Source organism: Cololabis saira, chromosome 16, assembly GCF_033807715.1.
Source record: "Cololabis saira isolate AMF1-May2022 chromosome 16, fColSai1.1, whole genome shotgun sequence".
NCBI classification, from domain to species: domain Eukaryota; kingdom Metazoa; phylum Chordata; class Actinopteri; order Beloniformes; family Belonidae; genus Cololabis; species Cololabis saira.
The window spans coordinates 15,085,720-15,100,589 of NC_084602.1; the positions used below are offsets into that span (position 1 = coordinate 15,085,720).

At 44.1% G+C, this 14,870-nt stretch overlaps 1 protein-coding gene across 2 annotated transcripts in view; it reads left to right on the plus strand.

Annotated features, from left to right (window-relative positions):
* Positions 1-14,870, plus strand: part of fndc3ba (fibronectin type III domain containing 3Ba) — a 121,941-nt gene that overhangs the window by 10,848 nt on the left and 96,223 nt on the right. The window lies entirely within an intron of this gene.

Below are 14,870 nucleotides of genomic sequence, written 5' to 3' on the forward strand. Positions count from 1 at the left end.
TTTTTATTTTTTAACTCTTCGTCACTCAAATTGCAAATTCCTCACAAAAAATGCGTTTATTCTTGGCCTTTGCGATGTCGAGCAATCCCAAGTCTTTTGGTGGAGGGTACCGCTGTGCGTCACCTGCCAGGGCATCATATGCACTCTCTTATGTGTTAATGTATGTGCACCCGGAGCTCTGACATGTTTGGGTGTGTGCACGCGCCTGTCTGTGTGGCGATGTGCGCGGCGAGAAGGAAATGGCTGTTTGTTTAAACTAAGCACGCTCAGCCATGTGGGACAATTTAGCGGGAATGAGAGCCTGACACCCCCTTCCACCACCTCCACCACCACCATCACCACCGTCTCCCCTCAACCTTCTCCAGTGCCCCATTCCTCTCCTCCCCCACCCCCACTCCTGAGATCTTCTGAATGGGCGGCTGTCTTTTGAAGGCTGAGGGCTTGTTTGGGAAGTGGGGCCAATTGTGTGGATAGCGGTGGTGGTGGTGGTGGTGGTGGTGGTGGTGGGGGGTTGTTGGGGACGGAGACAGGTTAAAGTTGGAGGTAGAGTGCTGGAGGGGGAGAGGGAATGAGGGAAAGGAGGAAGATGATGACCGCAGTTGGAGCGCTGGTGCATATAAAAGTGTAACTAATGTCCCTCAGACGCTCCGGTTCTCTTTCCTTTTTTTTTTGAAAGGCATGCAACCACAAGTCATACGCAACACCCTCGCCTCCTTCTGTGAGCTACCTCGCCCGAGAGCGCTCCATACGTGTGCTAAGGGGGCCCTGGAACATGGAACTGACTGCATCTCACAGCAATGAAGGGAAAAACATAAATACATGAGAATAGGTGGAGCTGCTGCACATCAGAGCTGTAAAATGTCCCACTAGAATTTAATACCGTCATGCCTACGCAAGGCAAACTGCACATCGGATGCATTTGCAAGGTCTGCTGAAAGCTGACATAGCGGATCAGATTGTATTTGTGTGTGTTTGTAGTGAGGGAGTGACAAAGAGAGAATGTTTGAACTTGAGTTCACTTCTCCTTCGTGTCACCATGGTGACGGGAGGTGGTTGTTACTTGGAAATAACGTGCATTTCTGAAACAGTGACTCCAGAGCTGAGGTTTACACCGAAACATGGATTTTGTATAACGTTACACCCAGTTCCTCTGCAGAAAACCGAGAGGAGGGGCGTGCAAACATCATGTTTTCAATACACTTTGTTTGTACTGAAGCCGAATTGAATTCACGAAACTTGAAGAAGTGGAGCATGAGCAAGCAGAAAAAAAACTGCAAAACTGGCAGGAAGAGTTTTCATTTTAAGAAAAAGGGGATCTGGCGTGGCTTCTTCCTTTGTTCATGCTCTACCTCTCTGTGTTTCATGGTGTTTTGCAAGAGTTTTGTGTAGTTTTGCCTGCAGCACTAAAAAACATACCTCCACCGCCAGTTTTCACCAAAAAGCAGCAACTCCGTTCTTTCATTCAAGACTGCTTCTCCTTTCCTTCTCTGCGTCTGCCTTCATGGATGGATTGTTTGCATATTGGTCAGATTTCGTGTTTGACTATTGACAAAGATCAACGGCACGAACCACTGGAGCTACACTCGCTAACAACAGCAAAAGTAGACCTCAGGGCGTGGACATCTTTAGAGTGTCAACAAAAAGTCAACGATCAGTGGAGTCCAGTGGCTGCAAATACTGAACAAGAAGCTAAAAAGATGTAAAAAATTCAGCAGTATGTTACTTAGGGGTGGGTATTGGGAAGGACCTCACGATACGATACGCATCACGATACTTGAGCCACGATACGATACACATTGCGATATCCCGATTATTATATTCTACATAGTTCACCGAAAAATTTAAAAATGCATTACACATCTTAAAATCCAAGTTGTATATATGTACATCAGATGATAGTGATGGATATTAAAATCCGAGTTGCACGTTCATCAGATTATAGTGACAATTCATGGGACAAACTGAGTCAAAACAATGTTTTATTATAACTATACAAGCTAAAGTTACAACATATTTGTATATGTTTTTCATATTATTTACATCATATGAAATTAACATTACATTTAGTATGAGGTTGCTTTAATTATGTGGCAAATGATAATAAACACAAGAAAGATGGGTACTAAAACCAAGGACAGGCACAGTAAATCCATAAATAAATAAACCTCTGTCCATTATTTTTCATTTTTTAAGGACAGGCAATTGTGTTATATAAAAAATAAATTATAAAATGAAATAAAACGTGAAATAAAACCGGAGCTCAGGTAGGTCACTTAGGTAGGAGCACTGGGTGATATAATGGGAAAAAAATCGGGGATAAAAAATATATATAAAAAAAATAAATAAATAAATCGATATTCAAATTTTGAAAATCGATATTGAATCGGCTGGAAAAGTATCGCGATATATTGCCATATCGATATTTTTGCCCACCCCTAATGTTACTCCGTAGATGCTAAGATCGCTAAGACTTAAATGTTGGTGATTCCAGACCAGTGAGGTAACACTGATAGCTGGTTAATCATTCAAAGATAGCGTCTGCGCCGCGCATCAGTGTGTATCATCCTGCACACCAGTCAGCCCGTTTAAGCTTTTAGTCTCTGACCTTTAAGTCCGGCCTTTCTGCATGTGGCCAGACTGAGCCTCGGAGATCTGAGGCGTTAGGAAGGGGTTTGCCGGTGAGCCCTCCTCGGGCTCAGTGCTCAGCCCTTCGCAGCGGAGAAGACTCCTGACTGCAGTGGACCTGAGGGAGGCGAGGGGGGCGGCTATGAGTTTGGGTGGAAAAAGAAAGAAGGAGGAGGAGGAGGAGGGAGAAAAGGACAAAAGGAGAAGAAAAATCTGGAAGCACTGCCATAAAGAAGAGTGAGTCATCTTCATGTGATTGTGGGAAAATAGCCACTTCCTCTGTATTAAACACACCAAGAAAAAAGAAAATACAGCATGTTCTTGGGGCAGACGGGAATACGGAGACGGGGAGTGCTGAGATTGACGGATGAGACGACGACTGATTGCAGTTTAACCCCAGTTTTCTGGAGATGGTAAGGATGGGGTGAGGGTCGTACTCGGTGTGTGGAGCCGGGCCTCCGATGTTGCTGAAGCAAGGCCGCTGTCAGTCAGCAGGAAACAGTCCTGCAGCTGTCACTGCCGAGGAAGATGCTGGAGACATCGGTGTCTGATGAGGATAAAGGATCTGACACGATCGCTTAGTCTCTATGTGTGACGGACGTCTTGTCCCACATTACTTGTCCTCGCTCTTCCTGCTTGCATCTCTCTCTTTCCTTCCCCCTCAAACATGCATATACAGATCTCCTGCTTTCCTCTGCGCTCCTTCTGAGTTACGTTGCTGCTACGTGGCAAGCGTTGGACTGTCAGGGCCTCTGCTGAGGGTTTACTGCTTACTGGCCCCCGGCCCAACCACACACACGCAAACACACATCCAGTTGTGCAGCTGCAGGAGGGAGGGAGGGAGGGCCGGCTCCGGCAGATGTGTGCTCCTGCTGGAGGTAGCGGCGTCGAGCTCCCACTGCAACATAGAGCTTATTGTAAACTTCTCTGCCTCCATGAAAAGTGAAGAGCGCGTCTTAAACTCTTGGCTCGGCTTTTCAATTCGCCAGACTCATTCAATTTTCCCTTTTCCCCCTATCTCTCTTTGTCGTGCACACACTTGAACACACTCTGTAACTGCCTGCTGTCTGCGGTATGACAGGCAGGACTAATGTTTGCTCGGCAGCAATAACACAATTAGGATTCCACACATTTCTCCTTCCATGTACCCTCAACCCCCCAACCCCTCTGTGCCCCCCATAATCCCCCCCTGGCATCGTCTCTTCCCCTTCACTTCGCCTTGTCCTCCACCTCCCTTCATCTGACTTCTCTGCCCTTCCTCTCCTCGGGAGATGGCCGTCCGTCCCGTACCGCATAGAAGCACAACGGATGATGTTGATCTGATCTCGTTTAATTGGTTAACTTCCCGCCGGACCGCAGGTCTGAGTCTGAGTCCTCCTGCGCGTGGGGGTGTGTTATATTCTGAGCACAGCCCTCAGATCTGGGCCGCTGCTCCTCCGCTCGTGGTTGGATGCAGGTGATCTTCCACCGCACTCCAATTAACCTTTCTCTCTCTCTCTCTCTCTCTCTCTCTCTCTCTCTCTCTCTCTCTCTCTCTCTCTCTCTCTCTCTCTCTCTCTCTCTCTCTCTCTCTGTCCTACACACACACACACACAGCCTGGAAGTCCTCTCCCACAGTTCCTGACCTGAGTGTATGACAGCCATTTCCTCTTCTTTTTGTTCCCAAGGAAAACTGATGCCTCACCTCCTCCTTCCTTCTCTCCCCCCCCCCCCCATTCTCAGTTTCACCACTCTCAGCCCTCCTTTGCTTCTCTCGTCACCTTTTCTTCTTCTCTGGCCCTTATTTGTGGTCTGTCTTGACACTGTCTCTCTCTGTGTGTGTGTGTGTGTGAACAGTTATGTAACTACAGTCTTTCCCTGGGAATGGGCTGCAGCGTCTTTGGGATCAGCTTCTATTGCCCTCTGTAACAGCCTATAAGGGAAGCCGTCAGCTTCCCATCAGCCACTCGGCCGGAAGGGAGCTGTGTTTTGACAGGGCCGAGGACTGTTATGGAGGCGTGGTGTTTGCAGGAAGTGCATGGCAAAAAGAGTCAGAACCTGCGACTGAGCGGGTTATTTGAACGTCTGACCATTTGAATTGTCTGAAGTTTAGGTTTATTTAGTTTACAGAGATACCTGGAAACGAAAAAATTACAAACCCTTTCATGGGCATTAGAGAGCGACCCATAAGCAGGGTTCTTGCATTGCGACCGGTTTAGATGCCGTCGAGAAACAGCAGTCCCCCCACAACCAAACCCTCTCTTCCATCATTACATCCTGGAGTTTCTTCGGCTGGTAATGACAAGGAGAGTCCAACTTTACCTTGGTTAGTTTTTGTTGATAGTTCAGACAAGAGACCATGAGAAATAAATGACACTTCCTTCTCTTTCATCACATGAACCTAAACCAATATTTTTACATGAAAACATCTTCCTGTGACATTAAGGGAGAAGCAGAAGAGAAGAGTAAGGCAGAGGCTGTTGCTGGAAACTCTGCCGAATGAGGGGAGTAAATGGGTTGGTAGATCATCTACCGTGGATGGATGGATGGATGGATGGATGGTAGGGGTGGGTATTGGGAAGGACCTCACGATACGATACGCATCACGATACTTGCGCCACGATACGATACACATTGCGATATCCCGATTATTATATTCTACATAGTTCACCGAAGAATTTAAAAATGCATTACACATCTTAAAATCCAAGTTGTATATATGTTTTATTATAACTATACAAGCTAAAGTTACAACATATTTGTATATGTTTTTCATATTATTTACATCATATGAAATTAACATTAAATTTAGTATGAGGTTGCTTTAATTATGTGGCAAATGATAATAAACACAAGAAAGATGGGTACTAAAACCAAGGACAGGCACAGTGATCAGTCAGTATAGATATAAATCCATAAATAAATAAACCTCTGTCCATTATTTTTCATTTTTTAAGGACAGGCAATTGTGTTATATAAAAAATAAATTATAAAATGAAATAAAACGTGAAATAAAACCTGAGCTCAGTGAAGGGCCCTCCCAGGATTGGTAGAGAGTGGCAATGCCCAGGACTGTCACTTAGGTAGGAGCACTGGGTGATATAATGGGAAGAAAATCGGGGATAAAAAAAAAAAAAAAAAAAAAAAAAAAAATCGATATTCAAATTTTTAATATCGATATTGAATCGGCTGGAAAAGTATCACAATATATTGCCATATCGATATTTTTGCCCACCCCTAATGGATGGATGGATGGATGGATGGATGGATGGATGGAAGGATGACATGGGGGAAAAGTTTGCTCGGGATACTCATTTTGTGTGTGGAAGGATGGATGGAGGAGGGAGAGAAGTGCTGAGGCTGTCGTTTACCAGGCGGTGTGCCGACATGTCTGAACTCGACGAGCTGTAGAATGCCTGGCATGTCGAGGAAACGGGGGGAAAAAGAGGACAAAGGGACCGGACAGAAAATGAAAGAGAAAGACATTTGATTTAGGCTGTAATCAATAGAGTTAAATAAAAGCAGAGATGTTTTCATCATTTTTCAATTACTTGAATGCTAAGTTACAGTTACTTTTTCATCATTAAGCCGCGGCTTCGTCCTCATCGAAGCAGGTTTTCCCGGTGATTTAGCACACCGTCATACTTTATGGGACTGTTCTTGAGTAAGAGAGTGTTTTTATTGGATGTTCATTGTCAAAACGTGTGATGGATGTTCTGTGTAGCACATGAACTGTCTTCACAGAAGTGATTTACTTTCTTTTCGAGACCCACCGATTGCAATGTCGTTATCCGATGTCCAACACTGGCCTTCTGATTGTATGTCGTCAATTCCAATTTTTTTTTTCCTTTCTAAAAACTTTCATCGATCACGTCCATTTTTAAATGTTTTTATTATTTGAACATTTAACTTGAAAAACATGGACTGTTAACTTCAACAGGGCATGCGTTGTAGGGTCTTCATTCATGGATGGAGATATCTGTACAAAATCCCACAGAAAGGGAATGTTGCCTGCAGTGGACTAGTGAGAGCTGGGAATCAACAGGTGTTGATACTAGATGATATTGGATACCGCAGGACACGACAACACGGCAAATGTTTCTTTTTTTTTGTTGTCAAACATTGATCTTGATATATTTGTCTTTCCAAATGTGACATTAGTGTCTGTTGTAAATCTGATCAGTTTTCTGCCGGATGTCTGAAACAAGACTGAAAACACTTAGACGCGGCTGAACGAGCGTCTTCCCGCTTTGCATGCGCAGTGTATTTTTGGCTGCAGGGGGTCAGTACTCGACTAAATGATCATCTACGTTAATATTTTAATCGTTTTCCTCAGTAGGCTATATCTTAAATAATCAAAATAGCAGAAACTGCATGTTTAAGTGCACTGATAGCGTTAGATTAGCCTCCTAGCCTTTGTTAGCTTTGCTGCATCAGGCACGATCAGCAGAGGGATTCTGCTCTAAACGTTGGATCAGGTTTGTTGTCCCAAACTATTAAGTTGTTAGCTTTATTTCTTTCCGTAGGAGTTGCAGAAGAATGGCATCTTTTAGTGACAAGTTTCCACACCAAAGTCGGGTTTACCTGCTGCTCCGAACCCGGTCAATGTGAAAATCGTCCCATCCTGGTCTCCGGCCGAGCATTCAGCGCAACCCCGCTTTCTGCGAGCGACCTGGTCGTAAAGCAGATCACTATTCCCATTTGATGAATTTAATTAGATTTCTTATCTCTGCAGACAAAAGCAGCTCTGTCTGAGCAGAATCTGTTTGTGTTGGCACTGAGGCGCAGTGGCCTGATTAAAAGGCTTGAAAAGAGATGTGCTAAAAGTGAAATGAGGGCTGTAATCAACAGCTGTCTGCGTGAGACATTACTTCAGCATCAGATGTGGTTTCTTGACATGTCAAATTTAATCTCTTTAGGAGGAAAAAGGTGCCTCCGAGTCTTCAGTTTAAGGAGTTCGGAGTGGAGCTTGTTCCTACACGGTCTGCGAGTCTAACACGTGTTTGCATTCCACCCCACCCCGCTTTAAGTTCTTCTTCGTGGATGACATGTCATTACAGCAATTACAGGGCAACAGGACTTCAGCCATATACACACATGCACACATGAAGGCTCTGCACCAGTGCATGTGCACACATGCGCTCGCCGCATGGAAGCGAGAAAGTTGACGGAGCTGAAGTTCTGAATTTTGTTTCAGACGCTTGGCTGCTCTCTCTCTCTCTCTCTCTCTCTCTCTCTCTCTCTCTCTCTCTCTCTCTCTCTCTCTCTCTCTCTCTCTCTCTCTCTCCAAGAGGTTCCACCTTTTATAAATCCCCCCTCTGTCTTTTCGAAGCGTGTGTGTCGGAGGAGAGTGTGTGTCAGTGTAGACACAAGCACAGCATTCCTTTTTGCCTTCCTCTCCACCCTTTTTCTCTCTTCCCTCCTCCTCCTCCTTTCTGGATCTCCACTTTTTTTTCTCCACTTCACCTCTCCAGGTCCCTCCTGCAAAAAAGGTACCAGCTGAGTCGGCGATTGCGCGCACCTTTGTGTTTGTGTGTGCGTGTGTGTGTGTGTGTGTGTGTGTGTGTGTGTGTGTGTGTGTGTGTGTGTGTGTGTGTGTGTGTGTGTGTGTGTGTGTGTGTGTGTGTTAAAAAGAGGCCAATTGAGAGAGAGAGAGAGATAGAGTGGGTGCAGGTCTCTCCTAGACTGAATACCTTTTGTAAAAGGAGCCCCGGCTGAATGGGAGTGGTGTCGGTCGCAGTTTCCCACCATGTCTAGAAGCTCCCCTCGTTTCTCCAAACACACATTTCAACACATCTGTGTGTGTAATAAATGCCAGCACACACTGAAATTGTCAGCTGATAAGATCAGATTAAAAGGCCTTGGATCAATCCCAGCTGTGATTTGGTCGGTTCTGTTACTGACACCCGAGAGCATTCCTCGCCGCTTAAATCCACCCCGTTCGAGAAAGAAGATACTCTCACCTGTGCCTCTCCTTTCTCTCCGTTATCTTTTTTTTCTCTTTGCATCACTTGTGCAAACATGTTACAGACGCTCTGCTTTATGCAGGGCAATGGTGAACGGTGCATTTCATTCCAGTGGAAATGCATGGAGGCTGCTGCTCCAGCTTGGTCTCTGTGTCATCACTGACATCAGTGCTGCAAATTTAGCTCCGCACTCATGACTGTTAGTTGCACCGTAAAAGACAATGACGGCGTGTATCAAAAAAAGTTCGGTTTCAGTTCTCCATCTTGGTTTCTCTTATTTCTTGCTTTAACTTGCTTTGTCAAAAGTAAAAGCTGCCTTAAGTAAAATTCCCATCATCAATAGAGGCATGGCGCTCAGAGGGCAGCTTGGTTTTTTCCAATGGGGAAAAAAGGGGGAAAAGGGGTAACACCTTCTGAACTGAAGGTATACATGGAATTACGTTCCAACTTGAGAAAGCTATACCATACACAGTGTGCAAAGCCGCACATACTGTATGTCAAATGAATTGACAGAAGGAGCGCAAGTTCTTGCTTGTTTCTTAATACTTTTGCTCTTCACTTTGAATGAAATGTTTTGCACTGAGCCGGTCTGGAATTGGTGTTCAGATTTGTGTTTGCTGCAAGCTGCTGGAACGAGAACCCGTAACACTCTCACACCCTATTCTGGAATATAATAGCTTACCAAATCAGAATATAGTGGGTAGTGCTAATGGATTTTTATGACATTTTCACATAATAAACACTTTATTTTACTTTCTTCAGAGTAAAGCCCAGAAACTAAAATGATAAAAAAAACTTGCAACAAAAAAATGAACTTTGTTCCAACAAAATTGAACTTGCATTTCCTGCGAACCTTCTTGGATGGTTAGGGAGGATACCTCGTGTAGGTGAGAAGGTGATATGCAGTGCAAAACATTCCAAGTCAACTTCAAGAGTAGTTGCAGCTCCTCAACTGACCACTAGGGGCCGGCTCCAAAAGTGAGTCAATCTCTATTGACCCCCATGTTAAAATGTTAAACTTTGTAGTGTAAATAATCACATTTAAAGCCTTGTTCAAATAACAGTTCTGGCCTCCATAGCTATATTTCACAGACATGACAACTTCAGGGGGGAGACTGGTTGTGGGTCGGCCCGGAAGAATCCAAGGATGAAATGGCGGGCTAGCCCCCGTTTCAGTTCTTGCAGCACTCATTTTAGGTGTTGCTTTGGTAACAACACTTTAAATCAGAATGTTTGAAAAGATTTGATCAGAATTAATGCAATGCAGTCTAAATTAGCATCATATGTTAGCTTAACCAGCTAAGATGACAAAGCTTACTTGGTGACTGAAAAAAGGTGCTGCGTTCCAGCCGGCATCCAGGCCTGCTCGTTCTACCTATCTGCAACTTGGTGCCGTGCAGTAAAAGCAAAAATAGGCTTCCAAAGCACTCCTCAGAAAACGTATGGGCGGCGTTAGAATGCATTTGTCCAGTTCTTCTTATACAGTGTATGATGATGTCTTCCTGCTTTCTTTGTTTGGTGTGTGTTACCAACTCCTTTACAGTATTGTTCACACCAATAAGAATACGCAACTTGATCGCGAGCCAGTTTTTTGTATAAGCATCCTTATGGATATACTACACTTCAACATTTTGGGCTTATTTGCCATCAGTCCCAGTGTTGCTGCAAAGCAACACTTTAAAAAGTGGATTAACTAGTCCAGTTAGTTATTTTGACTTAAATAGATTCACTACATGTCCATAACAGACTCCACTGATTTACACCGCAAACGAGGAATCATTGTCGCTTAATGTTCTTGCACGTTGAAGCTGAAAGGTTGCAGCGTCTCTGTGTCCAGCTTCCCAGACTTTTATAGATTCCTATCTCCTCCGCCGCCCGTCCTTTGATAATAGAACTTTGAAGGATGGCGGGATTGCATCTGAAATCAATGCCCATCTCTTTTTGTGACACGTTCACTTACCAAAATGGCTCGTCACGTCAGTCTTGTGTGAACTGTGCATCATCCCTCTCTGAGACCAAAAGAGATAAGCACTATCTGATTCTCCAGTGAATCGGTTTCCTCAAATAAATTGATCATATGTAAATGTGCAAAAGCCAACCTTGTTAGGTCATCGTGGCTAACGAAGGGATATAAACAGTAAAAAAGCTCACTTGGAACGTGATCCTTTAGTGATAAAAACTGAGATCCAACCATTGATGTTTTCCCCAGATTCGACACCTAAACAAGTCATATGGTGAAGCCAAGTAAAAGAAGCAAAATATATCTTGGTATTTAGCTGAAGTGACACAGTATAATCGTATTTATACCCTGAGGAAAATCTTTGTGGTTCAAGGCAGAGCGTTTGTTTATATGAATAACGCAGAAATAACAGCCGTGATGTACAAATGAGAGCGACACGGTGGTCGGCGGTCACAACTGCCGCCTCATTGCAAGAAAGTTTTTGATTTAAACCTCAGCTGGTAGCTTTTTTTTCTCAGCTCCGACTTGGTCCAAGGGAGGAACACCAGCCAGGCTTGGTGTTTTGGCTCTGGGGAGGTGGCAGAAATGTGTGTTTTTTTAAGCTGTGCGAAGCAGTCGACTGGAAGTAAGTCAGACAGTCTGTTAGGTGGTTGTGAATATCCATTATGCTTCATCAGGATGAACAAACTGGAGTCATTGGGCGTGTGTATGAATAATGAATGACTCTATGAGTAATGACTGTCATATTATGAGGTCAGAGCTGCCACTGAATGTTTGGGGCTTGTGTGTGTGTGTGTGTGTGTGTGTGTGTGTGCGTGTGTGTGTGTGTGCGTGTGCGCGTGTGTCTTGCATCTCAGTGTGTGTTCTACTCTATGCATCTTTTATGTCAGGGAGGCAGTTTCCATGCTTACACAAGGCTTTCTTTTAAAGACAGACACGTGTAAATGTGCACACACAACACACATGCTCTTCTACACTCAAACATTCATGCGCTCACACAAGCCCTCGATTGTTTTATGGATCCAACGTGGAATTTTGCAATTTAAAATTTCGTCCTTGCAGGGAATCAACACCTTATCCCTCCTGGATTCAGCTGGAAAGCGGAAACCGCTCCGTGTTTATGTGTGTTTGTGTGTGTGCATGTGCGGGAGCATGTGTTTGTTCTCATGATGATTTCGGAGGCTGTCAACAGCAGCACACATCTGGAGGGATTCCACTGGAAAACAGGGGTCATTATTCACTCGCAGATGCTAAAAAAAAAAAAAAGGTTCCAGAAATGTACATTACATCCTGTAGGAAATGCGCGACACACAGCAGCTGCAAATTAAAAAGCGTCTATAGCTGTTTTCCCACTGACTGAGTCGGATATGCATGCATATCACTGCAGAATCAACATGACAGCAGACGAATACTGCAGATAAGTTTTTTCCTTATTTTTTCCTTAAACGCTGCCTCTACAGTATGCAATTTCACACATGGGCTCCTCCAAATTGCAGAAAAGGGCTGTGTTTAAATTTAGAGACTGGCGATTTCAAGAATTCATATAAAGACATCAGTAAGCTGAACACGGCGCTCTTTTATTTATCTTTAAGTTGCTTTGTGATTACCAGCAAGAGATGGTTCGACTTCGGTTTGAACCCCCTCGTTGCTTTTGAGCAGGGAGGACTTCGTACTGCTTGTGATTGGAGTGTGCAATTATGCAATTATGCAATTATGCGTTGGGCTTATAGGAATAAAATGAATCTCATGAACCGTGGGTTGATGGGAGAGATGCCTTTGACTGTCCTCCCTGCTAGCTCTCTGTTTCGTCTCGGGTTTCTTCTCCCCTTTTTTCCTGGCAGAGCCGACGGTGGTGTTAGCATCTGTCTGCGATGTGTCCTGGACGTGCGTGTGTTTGTGTCTGTGCGTTGAAGGCAGGATGGCCGGGCTGAGCTGGGAAAGGGGCTCGGACGGAGAGGGACGAGAAGAACAAAGTCGGGAATTGAAAGGGGAAAAGATTGATTGAAACGTGCTAAAAGACGCTGAAAGGGGCGATTGGAGCGCCTGTTTATTGTTGCAGCGGTACGAGCCCCAGCTGTACGATCCACTGACCTTTCCAGCGACCTTAGCAGTGCTTGAAGAAGACCAGCTGAAGGAAACGATGCACGATGACACACAGCTGTATTTGGAAGAATGCTGTGTGTATTCAGAGGCGGATGTCGCATGGGTTTCTTCCATATACCAATATTAAAAGAAACACATACTTTCATATATAGCTGTTACTCAGTAGCAGCTCTACAGCAGTGTTCCTCACCAGCGTTGAATCCAAACACCTATTTCATACCATAATTGACCTCTGACAGTAAATCTGTGCCTGTTTGTGTACGGCACATGTTTGCATACAAGCTTGACGCTCCCCTGGACAACATTTGCGCAGGCCTTCTCAGTTTATCTCAGGAGACGGGATATGCATTGTGACTGATGGCAGTGTTTCGGGACTGTGTTTATCTATGCGGTTTTTGCTGTGTGTATGTGGAAGCACATGCACTTTGACTGGGAAGGTTGGGGAGAGCAGCTCGGTCGAACCCCCTGATGAGGACCACATGTACAGCTGACACGTGTCGCTTCAGTCGCCTTATATTCTCGCCCTATACCCACTTAAATGGCGCCTTGTTATTTTCCACTTAGGGTGAATGCCGTTCATCTTTGTTTCGTTTTTGTAGTTTTTCTCATAGCTGTGCTTTCTGGTTTTACATCTATTATTATGCAAGTAGAGGAAGCATGGATTTAGCTTCCAATTATGTCGCAAAAAGCATCAACAATTGACCCCAGAAAACCTTGAAACTCTTGCTGTCGGTTTGCATGTTTACATGAAACTGGTATCCTGGTATTCACCTGTGAAGTAGTGCTTTTATCTAACATCTATGCCTATCAGCTATTACTTCCTTCTTCTTTAGTTCTTCGAACAGGATATTCACTATAATCCCTGAGACTATCGTTGATGGTAAACTGCTTTCATTTGGTTTTACTTTCCTCTCTGTTTTCCTCCTTCCATTTAATCCCTCCTCTTTTATACTAACGTGATGTGACTTGTCGGGTTTTGGTAAAGCCTGTGCAAAGTCATTATAAGATGAAAAACACCACAGGAAATGCTGGAAAAAATAGGTGTTTATTTCAAGTCCCTTTTGTGACAAAACTTTACCTTCTTTAATTTTGTTTTTTCTCTTTGTATCTGCATTTCTCCCGCTGGTCTGCTTGTTCTGTCTTTGTTATAAGAAATCTTTTCCAGTCCTCTCCATAGGCAGCTCATTGTGCTTCTCCATCGGGGTACATGTCGTTTGTCATACACTGTTTTTACAAATATATCACTGGATGTTAACACAATGGAAGAAGGCGAATTCAATACGAGACGGTTCTTTTCTTCCGTCGTCCAATAACCCAGTTCGACGAACTCCCCGTGAGCTCTGTTCTGCATAGTTGCAGCGAGCGGATAAATACATCCAGTCTAAGTGACAAAACAGCTACATACAGTACCGGTATATGTTTTGGTGAGCACCTCTGCCTGGGTGCAGTGATTGCCTGCAGCAGCACTGTTGCCAGGCAATGAGCCATTAGAGAGATAAATATATAATCAAGTTTAACAAAAACTGTGAATCATGCATTACAGTGATTTAAACCGTAGTTTTTTCAGACGTGTATTCCAGCCTGAAAAGATAAGGCACTGTATTGTCAGGCCTGAAGTGATTATCATCATCTGATGACTGTGCACTTGCAAAATCGGCCATATTTAGCAATCTCTTTAGCCGCAGGCCAACTGGCTAGTCACACTGTTGAAGTTGCAATCAGTTTTTTGGGGGGTGTTAAATGGGATCGCTGCGACCAGGTGGTGGCTCTTTATGGTTTTAATTACCTAAGGTACACACAGACGTCACAGCATTTAAATATGAAGATTTTGGTGCTTGGAAGTTTGTTTTGTCAGCTGGATTAGCTGTAGCAATCCACTTCCAGCAACTGTGCTAATCTTTTCTTGCAGAATTCCTTTGAAACTCTGGGACTGACAAGAAATAAGATTATTCCCAAAACGTGGGCGTGTCCTGTTGATATCTAACCTGGCAACTTGTCTAGTTGTTATGGACCTGTTGTCATTTTCCTGGCCGATTTGGTTTACTGGTCGTCTTTTATCCCTCTTCCCGCTTTTTTTTCCTTAGAACTATAATAAATCATCAATTTTGTTAGAGGAATCACGGTGCAACAGTATGGTACATCAGATCAAGGAGATTACACGTCCTCAACCATTTTGTCCTTTTCCTTGGCACACTTTCCCTGTTATCGCTCATCTTTTTGCCTCGGAGTAAAAGATA